The sequence below is a fragment of the Balaenoptera physalus genome (assembly GCF_965194825.1).
Source record: "Balaenoptera physalus genome assembly, chromosome: 7".
Taxonomy (NCBI): Eukaryota; Metazoa; Chordata; class Mammalia; order Artiodactyla; family Balaenopteridae; genus Balaenoptera; species Balaenoptera physalus.
Window position 1 is genome coordinate 80,172,312 of NC_138886.1, and position 25,182 is coordinate 80,197,493.

Here is a 25,182-nt window from a genome sequence, read left to right on the forward strand (position 1 = left end):
AATCAAGCAGAAGAAAGAGTATAGAGACATGGAGGGTTTCTGGGTCTTGCTGGTGATTCCTTTCTTGCAGGGCTGCCCAGGTTTCCTCCGTAATAAAGTCCTGGAAGCCTGGAGGGATAGTTACCAACCAAGCAACCTAGTCTTTACTGAGCACCCTAAAATGGTGCAAGGCATTTCATAAACAGGCATTTTACTTCTATTTTCTTACTCAATCCTCTCAAAAACCTTAGGAAGTGGATATTATTATCATCATTTTAAAGATAAGAAAACTGAGACTCAAAAGGATTAAATACAAGTTCCTATAGCTAGTAAGTGGCAGATCCCAGTTATAAATTCAGATGTTCTGGCTCCAAACCTCATGCTCTTTCTGCTACACAAAACTGACAGGGAAAATTGGAGAACCTCCTCCTCCTGGGATCACTCTTTTCCAGATAGTCTGAGTTGAGACCTACCCAGCTACATGATTCCACTAAACTAGGAGAGAGTCAATTCCCCTCAGCAGGCTTAGGTGAGAAGATCACATGTTCTCAATATCCCAAGGTCCCAATATCTCCACTTGGGGAAAGGGATTGGTATAGTCTCCTTAGAATTGATCCTCGAGGGATCTGGGCCAATGTGGGACCAGCAGTAACATTCTTAAGGGAAGATCCAAGTACACAGTGGAACCTCTGTTCTCCAGGTCCTTTTTCTGAGGTTCTAAAGGACAGGACTTTTGTACAACGCTGTTAACCAGTCATCAGCTTCACTGGCACTGAATCGCACAGGGCATGAGTCACGCTCTACCTGTTTTATTAGGCCAGTGGTTCTCACACTATAGAGTGCATCAGAATCACCTGGAAGGCTTGTTAAACCACAGATTGCTGGGCCCCACCCACAGAATTTCTAATTCAGTAGGTCGGGGGTAGGCCTGGAAGTTTCCAACAAATTCCTAGGTGATGCTGATGCTGCTGGTCCAAGGACCCCACTTCTTTTGAATTACCTTATTAAGTCATGAATAAGGAAAACCACTCCATGGTACCTGGAGGCAAAGTCCTCCGCCCTTTCTCCATGCCAGAATCCAGGTTATGCCTTCACAGCCCAATGGACCCTGGTCAGGAATTCAACAGATCAGGATGAGGAGAGCAGAGGGCCTCGACTCCATCCTAACAGGAATGACCATCTCCTCAGAGTGGGGTTCTTCTCTTTCCTTTGGGAACCCAGAAAGCCAAGAAGATCTTGTCCAGCCACAGAGCAGCATTTCCCACTGGCAGAGCCCAAAGGCCGCCCATCGCGGTCTCTCCCTGCTCCCTGCCAGCAGCCCCCAGCAACACCCCATCCCCTCCCTGGCATCACTCCTCGCCTTAGTACCCTCCCCAACAACTTTCTCCCCAGGAGCAGGTGCTGTTCTGGTTCACTGCTTATCTTGCAAGCATACTGGGGCTCATGGAAGGAGCTGAGGACAAGGGGGCGACGTTATTACTATGAAAGACAGTAATTGTGTAGGCAAAGGACCAAGAACACTTGTTGAAAAGATAGTCATCCAGGGAGGCCAGCCCAGCAAGTATCAATACTTGGGTCAGATTCAGGACTCAAGAATGGTATCAAAAGAATGGTGTTTAAATGTCACCGTTGTGAGGCCCTTGGAACTTCTGGGGCTAGTCCTCAGCCATCCTTCTCCCTGATAAAATAAGGACAAGATGCCAAGCTGATACTTGAGCTGTTCCTGACTGAGTAGGGATTCAAGTGTCCAGGACTGAATAAAAGCCCCAGCCTTTTATTTCAATTGGAAATCAAGGCTACACTCAAAATGTCACATCATAACCTGCTTGGCATGTTAAAGATATTTTATCATGTCATCAGAGACTCTGAATTTGCTCTACTGGCAAGTGGCTTGCAGACAACAATAAGTTAGAATCTCTGTTATCTGTATATCATAACCTGTCTGGTAAGCCAGGGAATTCTTCCTTCAGGTGTTATATCTTGAAGTATGAAGAACCAGGTGAGGATGCTAGAGGCTATGGTAGAAACTGTTGAGAAGGTGCAGCAGTAAGCAAATCCATCAAACTATAGTTTCAGCTTCAGTACTGGTCAAACCGGATTTAAGACTGAAGCTGATCCTGTGTCAAAGAGACGCCTCCTACTACACACTTCCAGGTCTGGGTGTGGGAGTCTGAGGCGGAACAGCTGGGTCTGGAGAGTAGGTACTTCCCCTGCCTACAGTGTGGAGTGTGGCAGAGCATCCAACACCCGCAGACTGCAGGAGAGACTCAAAGAGAGAGAAGACAGCCTGCAGGATGCTTCTAGAACAGTGATATTGGACTATGGTGCAGGTTAGAGTCACTGGGTGATTTTAAAACCCCTCATGCCTGAGCCTCACCCCACACAGATTATCTCAGAATCCTGGAGGTTGGACCCAGGCATTAGTATATACTTTAAAGCTCCCAGGTAATTCCAGCATGCAGGCAAGACTGAGAAACCGTGCTCTGGGGCTAGGCTTTAACCCATGTGTGCTTACAAAAAGGAAAGCTGAAGCAGAAAAAGAGAATGTGCATTGCTCCAGGTGGGCAGGCCTCAGAGATGTGGCCAAGACACAGAAGAAACATCTCCTCAGTGAGTCTCCTCAATCAGATAAGTCCTTCCTGCCAAGAGTGGGAAGAGACTGGCAGGAGCTTTGTCCCCAGGGTTTCTGTTGGCAGAAAATGCCTACTCTGTGGGCCAAGGCAAAATGTGAGGAGACAAAGAGGATTCTGACCCCCCCCAAACAAGTCATAAAAACAGCCATATTTAGTGAACTCCTACTGTGGCCAGGAGCTGCTCCATCTACTTTCACACATTTAAATCTAGGGACAGTCCTGTGAGGTGGGTCTAATTATCCCCATTTTACAGATGAGGAATGGAGGCTCAGAGAGATTAGTAAGTCACTTGCCAAGTTGAGGGATTAACTGAATCATGCTGGTGTGTCTGGCTGCAGAGTGTATGCTTGTCCTGTCATACCCAGCTACTTCTTCTCCAGAGCAGAGAGAATCAAGGTCCCCAGAGAGGTGTGTGTGTGTGTGTGTGTGTGTGTGTGTGTGTGTGTGTGTGTGTGTGTATAGCAGAGTGAGGATCTGTGCTTCATTTGGGCACTTCAAATGATGCAGTTCTTCTTTTAAGTACCTACACATATACCACTCAAAAATATTGTCTTTCCACTAAATGAGGCACACAAAGTTCTGGCATCATAGTCTACCTGGAAAACTGCAGTGATGTCCTGTGTATGGAAAAGTCTGTGATCTCAAATGATGGGCTAAGTGTTCCTAGAACTAGGAACTTAGTCAACCAGAAGCCATTAGATTAGTGGTTTTCCTCTTGCCTTTAGGGGCTGCAAAAGAAATTCCATTTAACAGACATCTTCACTGAAGCTTCCTAGAGTGTGAGAGTCGGTGTTTGGGTAGCGACTGCATCATCTGGGCTCCTGCCAACTGCAGTGTGTAAGGGCTCCTTGTCAGGGACCTGTGGACAGTTTTGCTGAAGGGTATGCCATTTGCAAGTCAGCAAAAGGAAGGTCCCAGAGTTTACAGAAAAGAGCTTAGGATCAGGACGTTCGCAGTTTTTCAGCACTGGCCCCATGATCTGAAATCCATAATAATGCTGAGTTGAGAGGATGCGAGCTTGGAGATGTGATTCGAACGTGAGTCAAAGATCGTGGAGGCTCTCGTCAAACTTATTTTTCTTTTGTCAGGAATCCTTCAGAATGCCCCAGTTTCATGACGTCACTTTAGTGGAGTTAAGTTTCAAACAGTACAGAATTATAGAATTGCTTACTTTAGGCTTTACTTACAAGGCCAATCTCTGAAGGGGCAAGCTCGTTAGGGGACCCTAGAGATAATCAGGGCAAACAGCAGGAGGCAGGTTAGAAACCCCAGCCTCTTGGTTCACAGTATTGAGCATAAAGCGATTAAGCAGTGAGCCCTAAAGTTAATCCTCGCCTCCCAATTCCAGGGGGATGTGTAATTATACCACACAGCAAATGTGCAACGAAAGATCAGTTTTCTCTTCATTTCCTAACAAAAAGTGACTCTTTTCCCCTTGAGAGATCTGTAATGCCCCAACCACTGACATGGTGAAAAGGGAAAGGCACTGATGCTGCAAAGAGAAGGCAGCTGTCCAAGAGAACACACGGAACCCTCTGGCTGGAGGGATGGAAAGCAGAGGCTGCTTCTGGTCATTCCCATTAATGGGAATAGAAGTCTGCAGCATGTTACCAAGAATATGGCATGGAGAAGACAGTGGGAGGAGCAAATTCATGGAGCACCTAAAGATGGTACTTTCAGCAAACTGTAGGTAAGGGATTAAGAATTAAATAATAAGGATACTGAAGAAATAAGCAAACAGTCAGCATAAAACTGACATAGGGCACGTTCTTGTAGGACCCAAAAGAATCCCCAAACATAAAAGAAGAAAAATAATCCAGACCTTAGTTACTGGGCTGTCTCCAGTTTCCTGAGGAGATGCTACTGAAAATTGGTACCAGAATCCATTGTGTATACTTTATAATACATCAATACCTTATGAAATTCTAATTAAAGAGTCAGAGTCATTCTGAATAAACCCGTTCAGGTCTTCATAAAATTCCAAATTAAAGAACCCCTTCAGGTACCGTCAGGTGGAGTGGCTCCTGACCTGAGGAAACCCTACCTAGCTCTTACAGGTAAGTTGTTGATGCTCAGCCAGAATGGGTAAAGCTAAGCAGACAGCACCCCTAACAGACTGTTTCCTAACAAGGCTTGTTTCTGCCTCTATGTGATACACATTAAACTGGTTAGTTAAACAAATTTTAAGACCTAAACATTATAGGCAGGCTGACTCTAAGGTCAGGAGGTAGCTGGCCCATGACCACATGTGATATGGTGAGGGCTTGGGATGAACTCCAATAAGCATTCAATGTGGATTCAGATGTATTAGCTATTAAGCTCCACAATAATAATTTATGGGTCTTAAAGATAGTTCTTTTTTATATTTTATTTATTTTTTGATTGAAGTATAGTTGATGTATAAAGGTAGTTCTTAAAGTCACCAAAAGTGATGACACTCAAACCCTATGGCCAACCTGAAACAGAACAGCTGAAATATTGGGAATGAAGAAACTAGCCAGGCTTCCCTGGTGGCGCAGTGGTTGAGAGTCTGCCTGCTAATGCAGGGGACACGGGTTCGAGCCCTGGTCTGGGAGGATCCCACATGCCGCGGAGCAACTACGCCCGTGAGCCACAACTACTGAGCCTGCGCGTCTGGAGCCTGTGCTACGCAACAAGAGAGGCCGCGATAGTGAGAGGCCCGCGCACCGCGATGAAGAGTGGCCCCCGCTTGCCACAACTAGAGAAAGCCCTCGCACAGAAACGGAGACCCAACACAGCCAAAAATAAATAAATCAATAAATCATTCCTTTAAAAAAAAAAGAAACTAGCCAACTCCAGTTATTCTTTGAGTTTGTTTAGGTACATTCAACTAGGAAATGTTGTATACTAAATACTAAAGATATTTAGTAGAGTCTTTTCTTCCTGGTTTATTGAGGTTTAATTGACAAATAAAATTGTAATATATTTAAAATGTGCAACATTATGATATGATATACATACACATTGAGAGAGGATTCCCACCATCTAGCCAATTAATCCACCCTTCACCTCACATATTTACCTTTTTTTTTTTTTATAAGAACACAAGTTCTACTCTCTTAGCAAACTTTAACTTAATTCAGTCTTGTGTTTTTCTGAATTGGCCAAATCAGTCATAAGAGTATATTGTTATGACTGGTCTGTAATTGTGGAGATTTTTGCCAACTGGTTCATGGATTTCTACTAATTCTACTATCTTGATTACCCATAGGCACGTTTTCATTGTCTCTTTTTTCTCTTAGTCTTGTCTCTGGGTATATCCAGTACTTTTTTTTTTTTTTAATATCTTTATTGGAGTATAATTGCTTTACAATGGTGTGTTAGTTTCTGCTTTATAACAAAGTGAATCAGCTATACATATACATATATCTCCATATCTCCTCCCTCTTGCATCTCCCTCCCACCCTCCCTATCCCACCCCTCTAGGTGGTCACAAAGCACCAAGCTGATCTCCCTGTGCTATGCGGCTGCTTCCCACTAGCTATCTATTTTACATTTGGTAATGTATATATGTCCATGCCACTCTCTCACTTCGTCCCAACTTACTCTCCCCCCTCCCTGTGTCCTCAAGTACATTCTCTATGCCTGCGTCTTTATTCCTGTCACTAGGTTCATCAGAACCATTTTTTTTTTAGATTCCATACATATGTGTTAGCATATGGTACTTGTTTTTCTCTTTCTGACTTACTTCAGTCTGTATGACAGACTCTAGGTCCATCCACCGCATTACAAATAACTCAATTTCATTTCTTTTTATGGCTGAGTAATATTCCATTGTATATATGTGCCACATCTTCTTTATTCATTTATCTGTCGATGGACACTTAGGTTGCTTCCATGTCCTGGCTATTGTAAATAGAGCTGCAATGAACATTGTGGTACATGACTCTTTTTGAATTATGGTTTTCTCAGGGTATATGCCCAGTAGTGGGATTGCTGGGTCATAAGGTAGTTCTATTTTTAGTTTTCTGAGGAACCTCCATACTGTTTTCCATTGTGGCTTTCTCAGTTTACATTCCCACCAACAGTGCAAGAGGGTTCCCTTTTCTCCACACCCTCTCCAGCATTTACTGTTTGTAGATTTTTGATGATGGCCATTCTGACCGGTGTGAGGTGATACCTCATTGTAGTTTTCATTTGCATTTCTCTAATGATTAGTGATGTTGAGCATCCTTTCATGTGTTTGTTGGCAATCTGTATATCTTCTTTAGAGAAATGTCTATTTTACGTCTTCTGCCCATTTTTGGACTGGGTTGTTTGTTTTTTTGATATTGAGCTGCATGAGCTGCTTGTGAATTTTGGAGATTAATCCTTTGTCAGTTGCTTCACTTGCAAATATTTTCTCCCATTCCGAGGGTTGTCTTTTCATCTTATGGTTTCCTTTGCTGTGCAAAGGCTTTGAAGTTTCATTAGGTCCCATTTGTTTATTTTTGTTCTTATTTCCATTTCTCTAGGAGGTGGGTCAAAAAGGGTCTTGCTGTGATTTATGTCATAGAGTGTTCTGCCTATGTTTTCCTCTAAGAGTTTTATAGTGTCTGGCCTTACATTTAGGTCTTTAATCCATTTTGAGTTTATTTTTGTGTACAGTGTTAGGGAGTGTTCTAATTTCATTCTTTTGCAGGTAGCTGTCCAGTTTTCCCAGCACCACTTATTGAAGAGGCTGTCTTTTCTCCATCGTATATTCTTGCCTCTTTTATCAAAAATAAGGTGACCATAGATGCGTGGGTTTATCTCTGGGCTTTCTATCCTGTTCCATTGATCTATGTTTCTGTTTTTGTGCCAGTACCATACTGTCTTGATTACTGTAGCTTTGTAGTATAGTCTGAAGTCTGGGAGCCTGATTCCTCCAGCTCCATTTTTCTTTCTCAAGATTGCTTTGGCTATTTGGGGTCTTTTGTTTTTCTGGGGTTTTATCTTGTTCCTTCATCTGGTATATAGCCCTCTGCCTTTTCATCTTGTCTATCTTTCTGTGAATGTGCGGGGTCTTTTGTGTTTCCATACAAATTGTGATTTTTTTGTTCTAGTTCTGTGAAAAATGCCATTGGTAGTTTGGTAGGGATTGCATTGAATCTGTAGATTGCTTTGGGTAGTAGAGTCATTTTCACAATGTTGATTCTTCCAATCCAAGAATATGGTATATCTCTCCATCTGTTTGTATCATCTTTAATTTCTTTCATCATTGTCTTATAGTTTTCTGTGTACAGGTCTTTTGTCTCCTTAGGTAGGTTTATTCCTAGGTATTTTATTCTGTTTGTTGCAGTGGTAAATGGGAGTGTTTCCTTAATTTCTCTTTCAGATTTTTCATCATTAGTGTATAGGAATGCAAGAGATTTCTGTGCATTAATTTTGTATCCTGATACTTTACCAATTTCATTGATTAGCTCTAGTAGTTTTCTGGTAGCATCTTTAGGATTCTGTATGTATTCTATCATGTCATCTGCAAACAGTGACAGCTTTACTTCTTCTTTTCCGATTTGGATTCCTTTTATTTCTTTTTCTTCTCTGATTGCTGTGGCTAAAACTTCCAAAACTATGTTGAATAACACTGGTGAGAGTGGACAACCTTGTCTGGCTCCTGATCTTAGAGGATATGGTTTCAGTTTTTCACCATTGAGAACGATGTTGGCTGTGGGTTTGTCATATATGGCCTTTATTATGTTGAGGTAAGTTCCCTCTATGCCTACTTTCTGGAGGTTTTTTTTTTTTTTATCATAAATGGGTGTTGAATTTTGTCAAAAGCTTTTTCTGCATCCATTGAGATGATCCTATGGTTTTTCTCCTTCAGTTTGTTAATATGGTTTATCACATTGATTGATTTGTGTATAATGAAGAATTCTTGCATTCCTTATCCAGTACTTTTTAATTTAATTTGGATATTGTCTATTTTTTAGAAAACTGTAGAGGCTCTGGATGAGTCTTTAAGTGCTATCAGGGAGACTAGAGGCAGATCGCTTTCACTCAGGCTTGGGTTTCAGTTTCATAAGGCCTGACCTATTCCTGGTTTCCTCTTATTCCATGGAGGTAGTACTTGAAGATCCTAACTAGCATCTTGGAGTATTTATCAGGGTCTCTTCTCCTTGGCAGAAGGTGAAATCCAATTTTTATCTCCCCAGCACCACGAAAAACTTTGTTTAGCAACCACCAGTTTCTGATCAGTGAATGCCTCTGGGATAAGTGGTTCAGATTATCTCACTTCTCTGTAGGATTTTGGGCATTTGAGTTTTTGCTGTCTCTGTAGCCCTAAACTGTAGTTTTTGTGTCCCTAGCCATGAGAAACAGGTGAAAGTTCTGGTCAAATTCTCAGCCTCTTAGAAGTCACTTTCTGCCTGGTTTCTCAAACTCTCCATCCTTGCTGCTTAAGAATCAAGAAGGAATGTCTTGAAGGGAAAAGAAGTTTAAAACATCAGGCTCACCTCAGTGAGTTTCCCTTCTATTCAGAATTTTCTCCAGCCCTGGCTATCTTCATATCTCTCCAAAGCCTTCAAATATTTCTTTTTTAAATTCAGCTTCTCTAGTTCTTTTCCAGTGGGAGATCTGATTGTCAGTATGCTAGCCTACCATTACCAGAAGCAGAATTCCAAACTAAGTCTTTTACACTACAATTTCACAAGTGCTTTACATTGTGGATCCTGTAGAGCGAAGGCTCTTGACCTAGAGGACTGCAGAAGGAGTTCAACAGACCCATTAAATCTTGAAATTGTTTGTAAAAGTGTTTGAATGTGTGTAAATGTCTTCAAAAGGGCCCACAACCCCAGGAGTTAAGAACTACTGTGTAGAGTATCTACAAATATTTAATTTGCATTAAATAAACTTATTAATTACCTATATTAGATGTCTAATTTATTCAATACCTAATTTAACATAATACTGCCAAGGTCTCATCCTAGAAAATGGGTCTCTATACCTAGTATCTAAATACTTGATTCCAAGCCAGTAAATATTTTCCTGTTATAAACTTTCTTTTGCTACCATTAAATAGCACCGTTATTATAATGGCATAGACCTCTCTGACACTTCATTTCTAGAACTGTAGTCTAGATTTAGTAAACTACCCATAAGACTGAAATTGTTCTTTAGGGCTGTCAGACACAGTGATAGCCAACACAGTTCTATCATGATGGTGAGTCTGTGATGTCCCTGTGTTTCCTTTGGGAATCATGTAAGGATTGTTTTCTCTTTATAAACAAACTATGCTTTATTTTCACAGCTTCTGATTTTTGCATTAACACTGTGGATCCACTTTAAGCTTATCTGACCTCTCCTTTTGGATATGCTCTTTAGAGATTTGTTGTAGAAAATACGTGCACACAAGTCTCTATCTCCTTTACATGCTTGGAAATCGCTGAATAGGATTAGGCTATGGGATGGCGAATCCACTGAAAAATCAGCAGATTCGCAAAAACAGCAACTGAAACAAACAGGGGAAGATGTCCATAGACTATGTCCTAAAGACAGATGTGTCTTAGAGAGCAAGACTAAGAGTAGAACACCTGCCCTTCACCCCCTTAGGTCCTTGCAAGTTCCAAAATGTTACACGGTCTCATATCCCCTGCCTTGCTCTGACAAGTCTGCCTTCCCAGGCCCTCTAGACTAGTTGAGGGCTCAGCTGATGGCTGGGGTCCTGCTGCCTTTGGACAGATCCACCTCTTCCCCACACACCTCCAGCTTTCACAGTATAGGATGACTGCCTGCCCTCCCTGGACCCCTTGCCACACTCAGACCTCCTACCTGGCATCTCATCCCTGAACCAAGGATATAAAGGGGAGCCAGGGGGATATGGTGGCAGCACTGGGACAGGGTCTGGCAACTAATAGGTACTCAAAGAAATCTGAATGAAGAAAGGAAACAAATGAATGTAAGAAGAGGCCAGGGAGAAAGTGAAACTCAGGAGCTGGCTACTTGGCCTGTGGCTCCTATTCCCCTCCCGACCCTGTCTCCCACCCCTACCCCCAAACTTCTCTCTGCTAAAAACCCTTCAGGCCTCTGGGAGTTCTCTTTCTAGGATTTGGTTCCCTTACAAATATCAATATCATGGCCTCCCTGCCTCCTGGGCCTGGGGGAACTTCAAAATCCTCATTTCTAGGACTAGCTCTCTACTGTTCTCCTGGCTTGGCTTTGATCTTGTACAAGGTTTACATTGCCTGCTCAATAGCATTTCAAGATCTAGAATTCTGAAGGCATTTCCTAAACACTAAATGTTTCCTGGAGTTACACTTGGTTCTCCAAGAGTTTTCACTACGTGCCTTTCCCTGTGTAGATCTGGAGATAGACATTTGACATACACTTGGGGCCTGAAATAATAGAGATTTAATTTATATTTTTTAATATATTCCTCTGGGTCTACTCAGACAAAATCATGTGGTGGTACTAAACACTAGAAAGTTTAAGATGAATAAGATGTGAAGCCTATTTTCAAGAAATTTACCACTTTGATACCACATTGGAATTAGTCAGAATTCTTTTGGCTGCAAATGACAAATGGAAATTTTTTTTAACTTTTATAACTAAACTGTGGAAATTCATAGCCTGAAAGTTAACTAAAATCAGAAATAGAATGTTTTCTGGACTCTTTCTTAAGTTATCATCTCAGCCTCTGTCTGTATATCAGCTTTCTTCTCTTAGGCTTCTCCAAGTCACTGGAAACATGACTGATAACAGCAGCCAGGTTCATGTCACCCAGCTTTGTCAGTCAACATGACCCAAGAAAAACAACCCCAGGAAAAGATTTTTTGGTTGACCCACCTTGGGTCAAGCACCCATTCCCAGAAAAATTAGCTATGGTAATGGGATGGGTAGTATAATTGGCTCAACTCAGATGTCCATTTCTGACCACTCAGCAGTGACCAGAGGACTGAGAACTATCAGAACACAGCAGATCTCATTCAAATTGTATGTCTAAATTAACTCTTAACAGACAAAAAAATAAACATCCATTACTACTTCCACAGGACCAAGTTCCTTCCACACTTAGAACATTCTAGATGGGGGCATTTCCTAGAAGGGTTATTTATTTTTCAATGGGCTGTAAAATTTTCCAAATGTATGTAGATGCCTCTGATTGCAGAGAAAAATCTGGATCTTTTCATTGTGAAGACTCCTCTGACCTCTAAGCTTGCTCATTGTCTGGCTAGAGCCCTCCTGGTCTAGGGCACCAACCACTGACTGGGTCAAATCTCTGTTTTCTGGCCTTGGGAATGGAACATAAGAGCAAGTGTCCTTATATCTGATAGGCAACGTTCCACTTTCAAGCCCCTAAGTTGCCTTGGGGACTCTGGTGGAGTGGCAGACTGTGAATGACAAGGAGATAGCAGATCCAAGTTCTGGCCAGATACCATTGGTCAGGTCACTTCTCCTGATAGTCAGGGACCCAATATTTGGGTCAGGGCACATATAGGATGGTGGGGATGAGAACATACACCTGAGCTGTGAAATGCCATGCAGACCTAGGATGGCTGTTAATACAGGCCTAGCTGTGGTCCCTTCTAGAGCTTTTCAGGCTAACCAGTTGGCCTCATGCCCAGGAGCTCCCTCCACTTTTAGGCCCCATGCCTGTCTGTTCTGCCCAAAGCTGACTTGAACCCCTCTGGTCCTTGGGATTGGGGGTGGGGGAGCAGAGGACAATTCTCACCCTTAATCTGAAGAAGGCTAAGCCTAGTCATGTCCACTGTTGCCAGGGTGTAGGACTTGGCCCTTGGCTAGGAACAGTTGCCCTGCCATCCCAGGACTTGCTGCTTTAGAATGAACAAAGAGTGGGAGGGTGAGGGGAAAAAGGAAAAGTTTATCATCTGTTCAATCTGGAGGACAATGAGAGATCAAATTTTTGGCATAAAATGTTACCATAGGAGCATGACAATTTTAAATTTTTTTCCAGTAGTAGAAAAAGCTCCAGACTGGGAGACAAGGGGCCCAAGTTTTACTGTTCACTCAGCTACTAACTAGCAATGTAACTTTTGAGAGAGTAACTTCTCCTCCATTTCCTCATCTGTAAAATAGAGTGATTGGATCCAGTAATTTATGTATTCCCCTTCCAGCTCTAACATCCGATGATCTGGATACCTGTGCACAGGAAGGAGTAGGGTAGTGGAGAGGAGAGCTGTAAAGACTCAGCCTAAACCTGTTGTTCCTGAACTTGCTCACACCCTCCCCCGCAGTAGCAGAATTTTTTCAAGGGGTTCTTAAATCCGTACCTGAGCCAAGCGTCATCTGCAGACTGAATAAAAAACATTTCACACATATACGTACTATTTTTAAATTTATAGAGGTGCTACTGGGATTAATTAAATGCCACTTCATTTTAAAGGTAAGTGTTCCTCATTATAAAATTTTTTTAATCAACAAATACCAAAATAACAACTACCATTGTTCTTGGGTAATCTTTGTTTTTTTGTTTACAAATACTTACAAAATGGAGAACCACTGACAATGAGGAAAACTTACTGTATGGAGAGCTTGTGCCTGGGGATGTATCGACTTAACTATTGCCTTCGGATTGTCAGAAATTAAGGCTAATTTAAGTTTAGACAAAATTCTACTTAGGTTTTAAACTCTAATCCCAGTGTCACCTCCTTTGTGAAGCCCCACTGTGGGGTCACCACACCATCCCACTCCAACAGGATTAGACATAACATCAGCCAGGGACCCAGCTGGAAAAATGACACACTCGAATAAGGATCACTTGACAAAAACTTAATAAAGGACTATTTACTGAGGATGAGCAGATTATAGGGAAAGACAAGGGCTAGCACAGTACCCAGGGTGCTAGAGCAGGGCTGTCACCAGTGGAGGCCTGGCAGGCAAAGGGAAGAGTGGTTGTTGGAACTGGCTGGTCGCAGAGGGTCATGAAGAGATGGCTGCCTTCAGTGGAGCTGTGACTCCTGTTGGAGTGATGCAGCCTGCTCAAGTGAACACTGCAGGGAGGAAACCAGGGGAATAAAAACCCTACTCGCTCTCCTTCCCCAACCCCTGTCATTTACTGCTGCCCACCATGGACCAATGCAGCCAGAAGCTGGAAGACAAAGGAATCTACTGGTGAAGTTCATGCAGGTCAGTCTCCTAGGACAGAAAGTGGGGCGAAGAAAAGTAAAGAGTGGACCCAGAGGAGCACACAGAAGAGGTCCCTACACAGTCACCCTCTTTTCTGAGCTCCCACAGCGCTCTGTACTTAACCTCTTTCTAGCACTTTCCATATTCAGTGGTAATTATCAATTGACATTTCTATCTCCCCACTACACTGCAGGTTCCCTAAGGGCAGGAACCATGTTCTGTTCACTTCTGCAGTCACAAACCACTCACAATGTAGATCCCTAAGAAGTATTTGCTGAGTTTCGATTTGAGGCAATGGTTTTGAAAAACAAGTGCCATATGGCCAGCATAGGTGGCATCTGCTGATGCTGCTGGGTGTTCCTGGGGCCCGTGGGTCTGGGAACACATCTCCTTTCCCAGAGCTCCACATGAGATGAATGGAGAAAATCACACTATTCAGGTGTTTGTGAAGCTGAGGCCAATGAGGGAATATGTCAAACAAACCGCTTGACTGACGCTTAGGATTGTAACACAAGTGATTAACTCTAAGCTCATGGAACAAATCTGAATCTTCTGAACGTTTCTGAAGGGCAACTTCTTCTTTTTCCTTCAAAGTGTTTCCTATTAAATTACCCTTTCTTGTTTCCAAAGTCACAGACATTGAAGGGATCGGGGAGACTGCATGTGAGAAAAGGCCAAGATCTCTCAGACTCTGGAACAAGAAAGTCCTGATCCAAAAACTGTGACCACAAAACAGTGTTTCTGGAAGAACCTCTGAAAGGTTGAGAGATGACAGGGTTCTCTGTACAGAATTCTGCCCATCGCAGGTCCAATCACACTGACCGACGGGCCTTCTTTTCCTAAACCCCTTTCCTCAGCATCAGGTTGGGACAGTTTGCAGATGGGATGCAGATTTCCAGTACAATGACTTGTCCCTTGCTTCTGGCTGGGAACTTAAGCTGAGAGAAATGTGACAGTGCCATCAAGTAACCCAGGCACCAGCCATAAGGGGGAGCACAAGCCCCAGACACATATTCTCAAGAGTAATATTTCAAAATGCTTTAAATTCCCAAGACTAGTTTTTGGTTACCTGGCAGGAAGTGCCGTATTAGGGTGAGAAAGACTCCATAATCATTCTGTAGTTCTGTGAGAAGGTGGAGGAAAAATGTTGGGCATGGGTGGTTCACACGATCCCTAGAGATGAGTGTTGCCCAGAATGAAGCCCCAGAGTTGGACTAGGTCCTGCGCTAGAGTGGTGGGTGGAAGGCAGACCTGCTCAACCTTTTCTTTTGTAGGTCACACCTAATATGTCCACAAAAGCCTTCTTCTCTAGTCTACCAGTAGAGTCATTGCTACAGAGGACAAATTAGCAACACTCTGACAAAAGTACACTCTGATCAATTGCTGAAATGCAAAGGAGAAGCTGAAAGTAATAAGGAGGTGTATGTATATAAGATGGAGGGATGGACCATTACACATAGTATCAGACTGTTGGCCAGTGGCCAGAGAATGTACAAGGAGACGCCAGATGCACATTCTTCTCCCAGCTAGGTGCAGAGAGGCACAAGCCCTACGTCATTCTAAACAAAAGGGAAGAATCAGGCCCCAACCCAAGGAAGAATCAGAGGGAAGAGCTCATAATGCTTTGCTCAAGGCACTATAGAACCTAAGTAGTTGGAACCAGATGTCCACCTAACTCAAGAAGGTAGAAGAAAGGAAAACAGAAAGATAGCAAAAGTTAATGAGATAGGAAAAAATCCACTAGAGAAGATCAGCCAAGCAGAGCACTGATTCTTTGAAAAGATTCAAACATTGATCCAAACATTGATAAGCCTGTGGTAAAATGATTAAGATGGAAAAAAGGAAGACATAAACAAGCAATATCAGTAATGAAAGGGGAGACATAATTATGATGCTGTGGATCTTGAAAAGAGAATAGGAATGTATTTTAACTATATCATGCCAATAAATTTGAAACTTTATATGAAATGGACAACTCCTTGAAAAATACAACATATCAAACCAACTCAAGAACAGCTAGAACATGTCCTATAACCTCTAGGAAATTAAATCAGGAGTCAGAAATCTCTCACTCTCAAATCCCAGATCTGTTAACTTCATGAGCAAGTTCTACTGAACTTTGGTAGAGCCAATAATACCATCATACCCAAAGTTTCTCAGAATGTATAAGGCCTGTATAACCATGGATCTGAAATATGAGTAGAACAATGCAAACTGTTTAAATAAAATATTAACCAACTGAATCTAGCAGGTTATATTTTATTCACAAGTATGAAGTTGATTATCATTAGAAAATCAATTAAAATAACTTATCACATTAATAAATTGAAAAAAACCTCATATGATCATTTCAATAGATGTACCAAAAAAAGCCCTTGAAAAAATTCAACATCATTTTTATCATAAAAACACTCTTTGCAAAATAAGAATAGAAGAATAGTCTATTGATCTGAAAAGGTCACCTCTAAAAAAAAAAAAAAACTATAGCAAATATTATTCTACATGTGAAATGTTAAGTGCTTTCCTTTTGAGATGGGAACAAGAAGACAAGGACGCCTGCAATTACAACATCTATTCAATGTTGTACTGAAGGTTCTAGCCAGTGCAGAAAAGCAAGGAAAAGAAATAAAAATTACAAGTATTGGGCAGAGAGAAACAAAATTCTCATTATTCACAAATAATATAATTGTGTCATAGAGATTCAAACAATTCTACAAATTATTTTAACTAATAAAGGTGTTAGCAAACTTTGGATACAAAATCAATTTATAGAAATCAATTGTGTTTTGATATAATCAAAGAAACAAAAAATTAATATCATTTACAATAGAATTTTTAAAGTACCTAACAAAAATGTGTGAGACTGTAATAGAGAAAACAATAAAACTTAATTTAAAATAATTTGTCTGATAGGTGTGTAACGGTGTCTCACTATGGTTTTAATGAATTTCCCTAATGCCTAATCAGCTTCTGTTTATAGTCATTGGCCATTTGGATATCTTTTTTTCTAAAGTGCAAGCTCAAGTATTTTGCTCATTTTTCTATTCAGTTGTTTGTTTTTTTCTTATTAGAGCTTCTTTATAGATTCTAGAGATAAGTCATCTGCTGGTTATATGTGTTACAAATATCTTCTGCTCTTTTTATGGTCTTTTATGATGTCTTTTTGGGCACTTAGTTTTTTTTGTTTGTTTTTTTTTTTATAAATTTATTTATTTTATTTACTTATTTTTGGCTGCGTTGAGTCTTCATTGCTGCGCGCGGGCTTTCTCTAGTTGTGGTGAGCGGAGGCTACTCTTTGTTGCAGTGCATGGCCTTCTCATTGCCATGGCTTCTTTTGTTGCAGAGCACGGGCTCTAGGGTGCACGGGCTTCAGCAGTTGCAGCACATGGGCTCAGTAGCTGTAGCTCGCAGACTGCAGAGCACAGGCTCAGTAGTTGTGGCACATGAGCTTAGTTGCTCCATGGCATGTGGGATCTTCCGGGACCAGGGCTCGAACCCATGTCCCCTGCATTGGCAGGCGGATTCCCAACCACTGCGCCACCAGGGAAGCCCGGGCACTTAGTTTTAATGTCAGCAAATCTTAGTATTTTATTTTATGGTTAGTGCTTTTTATTTCAATTCCACATCATACAGTATTATACAGGCCTTAAAATTTACATTTGTATACTTGCAAATAATTTACAATGTAATGTTTGCATTACTTTATTAAATGAAAAACAGTGAAATGTATATTATAAAGATCCCAACCGTGTATTAGAACTCTTGGAAAGAGCTGGGGGTAAATAAACTTCCACGCCTCAGTAGTTGTCTCACAGTGGTAGCTGAACCATGACTGATGTAAGTTTTCTTTTTATATTTTTCTATCCTTTCCACATTTTCTATATTAAACTCATTGCTTTTAGAATCATTAAAACTTTACAGGGGTAAAAATGAGAATGATACCTCCCACAAAATGAGGGGTTCCAGTAATCCCTGCACCTCCCTTGGCTGGTTTCACACTACCAGAAGTTAATTTCTGGCACACAAAGTATCCCAGGCTCTTCAGAATAGACTCTGATAAAAATTCAATCAGAACCACTTGAATTAGTTCTCGGACATGAATAGTACTGCCAAGCCCTTGATTTTGGTTCTCCAATAGGAACTGTCAGTCAGGGAGGGAAAGGGGCAGAAGGGACAGAGAGTGATGAATTGAGGTGTCTTGCAGCCTCTCTATTTTGAATCACAAGATACCAAGAATTTGGCAGTGTGGGCTTTTTCTGCAGGTCATCTACAAATGTTCCTTCTCCTGTGATTTATAATTGGAGGAAGTTAACACTAAGACCTATGGGAAATTACAGAGGAGGTGGGGAAGGCAACGATAACCTAATAAATTAAGAACTTAGACTCTGGTATCCAACTTATTCACTGCATGGTCTTGTACAAGTTACTTAACCTCTCCATGCCTCAGTCTCCTCGTCTCTAAAATGGAGACATAATAATGCTACCCCACAGGGTTGTTGTGAGGATTAAATGAGATAATATATGTAAAGTGCTTAGCACAGAATGGCTCATCAAAAGCATTCAGTAAACAGCTATTCCCATTGCCAGTCTGCATGGGGCACTCACACATGTCAAAGCAGATGCTTATGCAGGGTGTACTATTGGCCAGCACTCCAAGAGCTCACATATATTGTGTATTGAATATCGCATCTAATCCTCATGATACCTGGGAATTAAATATTATTGCCCCCATTTTACAGCTGAAAAAAAAATGGAAGATCTGAGGTCTGTAACCTGGCCGAGGCCACGGAGTTCCTGAATAGCAGAGCAGGTCAGCCCCAAACTATCTATGACTTCAAGCTCACTCAAGCCCTGCTTCTTGGCAGGAGTGCTTCTGGGATGTTTGGAGCCAATGATGGTTAAACTGCCTCACCCTGAGGGGACTGAGTGACTTATCTCACCATCTGCCCTCAAATATCCCATGGGAAGAGAAATTGGAGAAGAGCATTTCCCCCAAGGCTCACAGAAATTCTGCCTAAAAAAAACCACAGTCCCCCTAACCAGAGTATGAAATCCTCCAAAAATACTTCACTTTACACCTGTAAGGAATGTCATCTCCCCCAATTCCTTTTCTCAGCCTTAAGCACATCCTCAAATCCCTGGGGTTTTTATGCAAAGGACTCAGGGAATTCAGGTGGGTTCTCCTGGGCTGCCTTTTCCTCCAAGGAGCAGATTTTGCACATTGGAACGAATAGGCTTCAAGCTACACAAGGAGTACGACTAACATCTTCTGCTAATAATGCTGTGAGTGGTTTGAGTTCCCAATGGGCTATTATTCATAGCAAGACACTGACTTTACACCGAGTCTCAAAAGTACTTGACTGATCTGAATTAATTAAGCCACATAAACCTCCTGAGGGCAGAGAGAACCTAGGAAGAAAAAGAGGAGGGAGAATGATGGGGAAGTGTTATCTGATACTGAGATGAACCTCTCCCAGGGTCTCTTATTTGCAGCATGCGGGATCTAGTTCCCTGACCAGGGATGGAACCCAGGCCCCCTGGGAGTGTGCAGTCCTAACCGCTGGACCACCAGGGAAGTCCCTAGATGTACTAGAGTCTTATCGGCCAATCTCCTTTTGTTGTTTCCAATTTAGGGTCCTTCCAATTTTTCACAATTAAAAACAATACAGCAGTGACCAACCGTACAAACACCTTTGCACACTCATTTGATTATTTCTATAGGATAAATTCTTAGAAATGGAATTGCCAAGTCAAAGACTATGGACTTTTAAATGGCTTTTGATATAATCTGCTAAATTTCTCCCCCAAAAAGTGATGTCAGAAAAACTTCCCACAAGATTTCTGAGGTGGTTGATTAATGACTTCAAATAGTTTCCTTGCATTTCACTCAGCTTCATTCCAAAAGAAGCTTATAGCACAGTCAATTGCCAAATGGTACATTTACCAAAAGTCTGAAGAGGTTGGACAACTTTCTGTAAGTTGTGACAGTTTTGAAGAAATGAGGACAGGCCACTACTGGAAGCAGTGAGATAAAGGGACTTTTTCATTATTATGCATCTTAATTTTGATGAAGATCTCATTTTCTTTTTGTAAATTTCCAGTTTTGGATAGTGATTATTTCTGCACGGTGAAATTATGGGATATTATTATTCTTTATTTTGCTTATTTGTATTTTCTAATATTTTTACAATGTCCTTATAATAGTAGCACAGGGTTTCTCAACCTCGGCACTATTGACATTTTGGTCCAGATAATGCTTTGTTGTGAGAGGCTGTCCTACGTGGCATGGGACATTTAGCAGGATCCCTGGCCTCACCCACCAGAAGGTAGTAGCACCCCTGGTTGTGACAACCAAAAGTGTCTCTAGATATTTCCAAATATCTCCTGGGGGGGGTCACAAATGCCTCCAGTTTGAGAATCACTGTTCTAGTAAAATAGATAATACTAAAAATAATAATAAACCTTATAGTACCCTGCACTAGACAGTATTCCCACTGTTTCAGGAGTATTATCTTGTTGATTCTTTTCAACAATCCTTTGAGGTGGGTACTATTATATTCATTTTACCTATAAGGAAACTGAGAACAGAGAGGTTGAGTAACATGCCCAAGGTCACACAGCTAGAAAGTATAGGAGCCCAGACTGGAACCCAGTCAACTCCAGAGCCTGTGCTCATAATCATTTTCTGCAGCTGCCTCTCACTGAAAGTTTTTTTAAAAGACTCTTTTTGGCCATTTAATTTTTTTCCAGAAAATCTTATAAAATATTTTCAAACACATAAAATAATACAATGAACATCCATATACTCATTACCTACATTTAACAACTACCAAGACTTTGCTATACTTGATTTGTTTGTTGCTTTCTCTGTCTTTCTGTCTCTGTCTCTCTTTCCTTTCCTTCTTCCTTACCCTTCTCCTTTCTTCCTTTCTATTACATCATTTCATCCCCTACATAGTTCTAAAAACTATGGATATCTTCTTACATAACCATAATGCCTGTTACACCTACCAAAATTAACAATTATTTGATGTCAATACATATTCAAATTGCTCTGATTATCTCAAAAACATTAAGTCTTGAAAATGTCCAGCTTTGGACAATGAATAAGAAGGATGAAGCAGTGCTTCCCGCCATATCGTGAATCCTAAAGGGAAGAAAGATGTACTCATACACGTACGTTTCATAGGAACTCTCCACATGGTTGGGGCTGAAACTGAAAGGAAGACACACAGCTCACAGCAATAAAGATCGCACTGCTGGTTTGGGGATATGAGTCCTGACACGAAGAGGAGCACAACTGATGGTTAAAGCAGCAGGGAACTGGGGCTAGCCTTTGGACTTCCTCTACTCAGCTTTCTCAATGCATATTTATGATTTCATTTTAGTGCTTTTTCATTGCCCATTAAAAAAAAAAAAACTGACTCTTTCTTTTGCTTGTCCTTGAAAAACAGTGGAAATTCTTCACAAGCCTGTGCTGAAGGACTAGCCCCCAAGGGGGTGCAGACAGCACACATTGGTCTTACTTCATTTGAGGGCAACAGGTTGACGAGTGAGCAGGATTCTTTGGGGGCCATTGGGAACCACTGCTACCGCTTCACCCTCAGTACCACCTGCTGGAGTGGGTTAGGCGCAATAAGCAGGACCCTCTTCGTATTAGTATCCTATGGCTGCTTAGTGGCTTAAAACAGCACACCTTTATTCTCTTACAGTTATGGAATAGGAAGTCCAAAATCAATTTCACTGGGCCAAAATCTAGGTGTTGGCAGGGCAATACTCTTAGGGAAGAATCCATTTTCTTGCCTTTCCAGCTTCTAAAACTTCATTCCGGGGAATTCCCTGGTGATCCAGCTGTTAGGACTCCACGCTTCCACTGCCCTGGACCCAGGTTGGATTCAAGGTCAGGGAACTAAGATCCCTCAGGCCGCCTTGGCTCATGGCCCCTTCCTCCATCTTCAAAGTGTAGCATCTTGCTTCAGTTGTCACACTGCTTCCTGATTCTGTGTCACATCTCCCTCTGCTTCCCTCTTTAATGAGTCTTGTGATTACAGTGAAAGCCTACCAGGATAATCCAAGATAATCTCCCACCTCACGATCCTTAGTTTAATATCACATCCATAAAGCCCTTTTTGCCATATAAGGAAACATTCACAGGTTCAGGGATTACGACATGGATATATTTGATGGCCACTATTCAACCTACCACACTCCTCTTGAGAACAACTCATTTCGAGAATACTACTACTTACATTTTGAGACTGCAAAGCCTTTTACATGTGTTTTTCATTTGATTATCACAACAATCCTTCAAGGTAGGCAAGGTTTGAGTTTCCCAGGAAGCAAACCCTGAGGCAGGGAGTTAAGAGCATGTAGTTTGTTTAGGAGGTGATCCTAGAAATCACAGAAAGAGAGTGAGGAAGTGAGACAGGAGGGGGAAGAAGCCAATAGAGAGTGTGGAATCAAGCTGTTACCACTGTGGGAAAGTGGAGCTCAATCCCCCAGGAGACTCAGACAGTATAGAAACTTCGGTTATTCTAACCGGGGGCTGAAGAAGTTGGGGTTTATCCACCAACTCCCCAGGCATCCTCTATGGAGGGCTGCTTTGGGGGCATTAACTCTCCAGCACTTCCAGCTTCCCCTGCCCTAGCAGCCAGTGTTCTCCTGCGGCCAGAAGGAGACCTCAGAATCACAGGTATCTTCAGCAAGCAGCCTGGGGAGGTAAAGGCCCAAAGGGTTGGCTAGGCCACCAGCAGTGTCTGCTAGGATCCCCACCTACAAATGAGACCCATTCACTCTTTCACCAAACATGTGTTGAGTGCTTGCTTCCTCTGGACCCCACAGTGTGCCAGGCACTGCAACTTACAAATGAATGAAGCTCCCTGCACCTGAGAAACTCACAGTGTGTACAGTGTGTAAAGAGACAAGTTATCATACATGGTGGTAAATGCTATGCCAGAACTGTAAGTGCTTGTGTCTGGTGCATAAAGAGTTTGCAATAAAAATTGGTTTTTAGAAGTAAGGTATTATAAAGTGCAGAAGACCTCTGTCTAAGGGACAGATATCTCTCTCCATCATCAGAGCCAGACACCCAAATAAGGCACAGAGATGAAATAGGGTAAAATACAAAGTGACTGGGCCAAGGTCACCTAGCCTGTGAACCACAGAGCTAAGTGTTGAATATCAGGACAAGAATCCACATTTTCTGATTCCTAAGCCAGGATTCCTTTCACCCCACCTAACAGTCTCTGGGAGATAAGACCTAGCACCTGACACAATACCCAGTACAGAGTAGGTACCTGGCGTCCTTGTGAAATGGAAGCAGAGCATTCAGCTGACCATGAGAAAGGAAAATATAATCCATTGCAGGAATGGGAAGGGACTTTTCTTAGGGAGAAGGTCTAAAATTTTAGTGAAATTTTTGCTGCTAGAAAATCAATTCAATTTAACGGTCTAGGTTTGTTTGCTTGCTTTTTTCAGGTCCTGCTATTTTCTTCTCCAGTGCTTGGTGGTGTCCTCAAGCTGCAAAGAACAGAGGAAGAGGCAGTTCCACCTTGTACTCTGGCTCAGGGGTCTCCAGAGCGGGATTCACATACCCCAGGGTGAGCCCCAGAAAATAACTGATATACGAGAAGAAAACCCTGGGACTATGTTCATACTTATCTCTAATAATTAGAGCCCAAACTTTGCTAACGTTAAAAAATGGTCTGACACCAGGGCCCCCCTCAGAGGGTCGTGTGTCAGGCACAAGTGTGAGGTAGCCTGAAGGGAGAATGGGAAGTTCCACTCTTTTTTTTTTTGTCCACTTTCTCTTTATTCTAACATGTTGCAGTGTGTGTGTGCCCAGGTAAAGGGATATATGGGGTCTATTATATAATTTAAATTAAACTAACCTCACAAAATGGACCAGAGGCTAAAAAGGATTCCTGCAAAGAAACCTTACACTGAAGATAATACTAACGTAAGCACAAAAATAACAGAGCTGACACTTCAACTCCTGGTACAAGCTCTTTGTCAGCCACACTAGGAGGTGAAAACAACGATGAGCTAATCAGATCTGTCAAGAGGTCAGCTTCAAAATTCAGAAATTATCAATACTATATGAAATACGGATATACAGCCACTATAATAAATGCTGAAATCTATATTATGCCTCTGTCTTATGATAGGAGGAAGCCATCACAATAAGCGAGACATTTTAAAACATTGTCTATGCTATCTTTATTGTAGTTTTTGTCTTCTATTTCATGTATGTTTTAGAAATACATAATATATTAGTATGGCGGGGACAATGAAAAAATTTGGAAGCAACCTGTCTTTTTTAAAAAATATGTTTATTTATTTGGCTGCACTGGGTCTTAGTTGTGGCACACGGGCTCTTAGTTGCGGCATGTGGGATCTAGTTCCCTGACCAGGGAACAAACTTGGGCCCCCTGCATGGGAGCACAGAGTCTTAACTACTGGACCACCAGGAAAGTCCCAGACACCACTTGTCTTGATGACCAAGGTGCTACACACAATCTATTAGCCCAGTGCTTTGCTTCTGATAGTGGCACCATGGAGCATAGTGGCAGGTTAGTAAATAAGCACTAAATGAATGACTATCCTTTCAGGTGACAACCACAATATATTAGGACAAGACTAGGACATAGAATTCAAACAAGTTAGAGGAATGGGGTTCATTATAACAAGAGGCTGAGCAGATGCCTGCATGGAAAGAAACAACTGACATCTTTCAATATCAAGGATCCCAACCAAGTTTCCTTCACAGTTTATACAAATATTAACTGGTAACCTGAATGGCTAAAATTTAAAACACTGATAATACCAAGTATTGGCAAGGATGTGGCACAAGTGGAATGCCTATACACTACCAGTGAGAGTGTCAACTGCATAATTGCTTTGGGAAATTGACCATATCTAATAAGGCTGAAGAGATGTATAGCGATGACACAGCAATTCCTCCCCTAGACATATATACAATAGAAATGTAGAAAACAACATTATTCTAAATAGTCCAAAGTTGGAAGCAACCTATAAAACCATCAACTGTAGAATAGATAAATAAATTGTTGTAACTGATACAATGAGAATGAAGGAACTATTGTTATATGCCATAACATGTATGAATTTCACAAACATGACATTGAGCCAAAAATTCCAGACCAAAGAGTTCTAACTGTAAGCAGTACCATGCCAAGCAATATAGGAGCATAAAGCAAAAGGAAAAATCAATAAAACTGATTGTGATGATTAATTTTATATGTCAACTTGGCTAGGCCATGGTATCCAGATATTTGGTCAAACATTATTCTAGATGTTTCTGTGAAGCTATTTTTTAGATGAGATTAACATTTAAATCAGCAGACTCTCAGTAAGGACACGAGCAAATAGGAATGGTTCCATAAAATGACAGCTATTGTGAATTGAATAGACCATGTCTAAAAAGTGATTCTTGAATGAAATACACCCTGTAGCTAGGAAAGTAGTGGTTGGCCAAAAAGTTAAT

General features: G+C 41.6%; 1 long non-coding RNA gene across 1 annotated transcript; it reads right to left on the minus strand.

Annotated features, from left to right (window-relative positions):
* Positions 1-208: 208 nt before the first annotated feature.
* On the minus strand, positions 209-23,804 carry LOC309663587. The gene is made up of 2 exons (XR_014265357.1): positions 5,428-23,804; positions 209-5,114 (listed from the first exon to the last, which is right to left on the minus strand). It is a non-coding gene; the product is annotated as an uncharacterized lncRNA (long non-coding RNA).
* Positions 23,805-25,182: the final 1,378 nt, after the last annotated feature.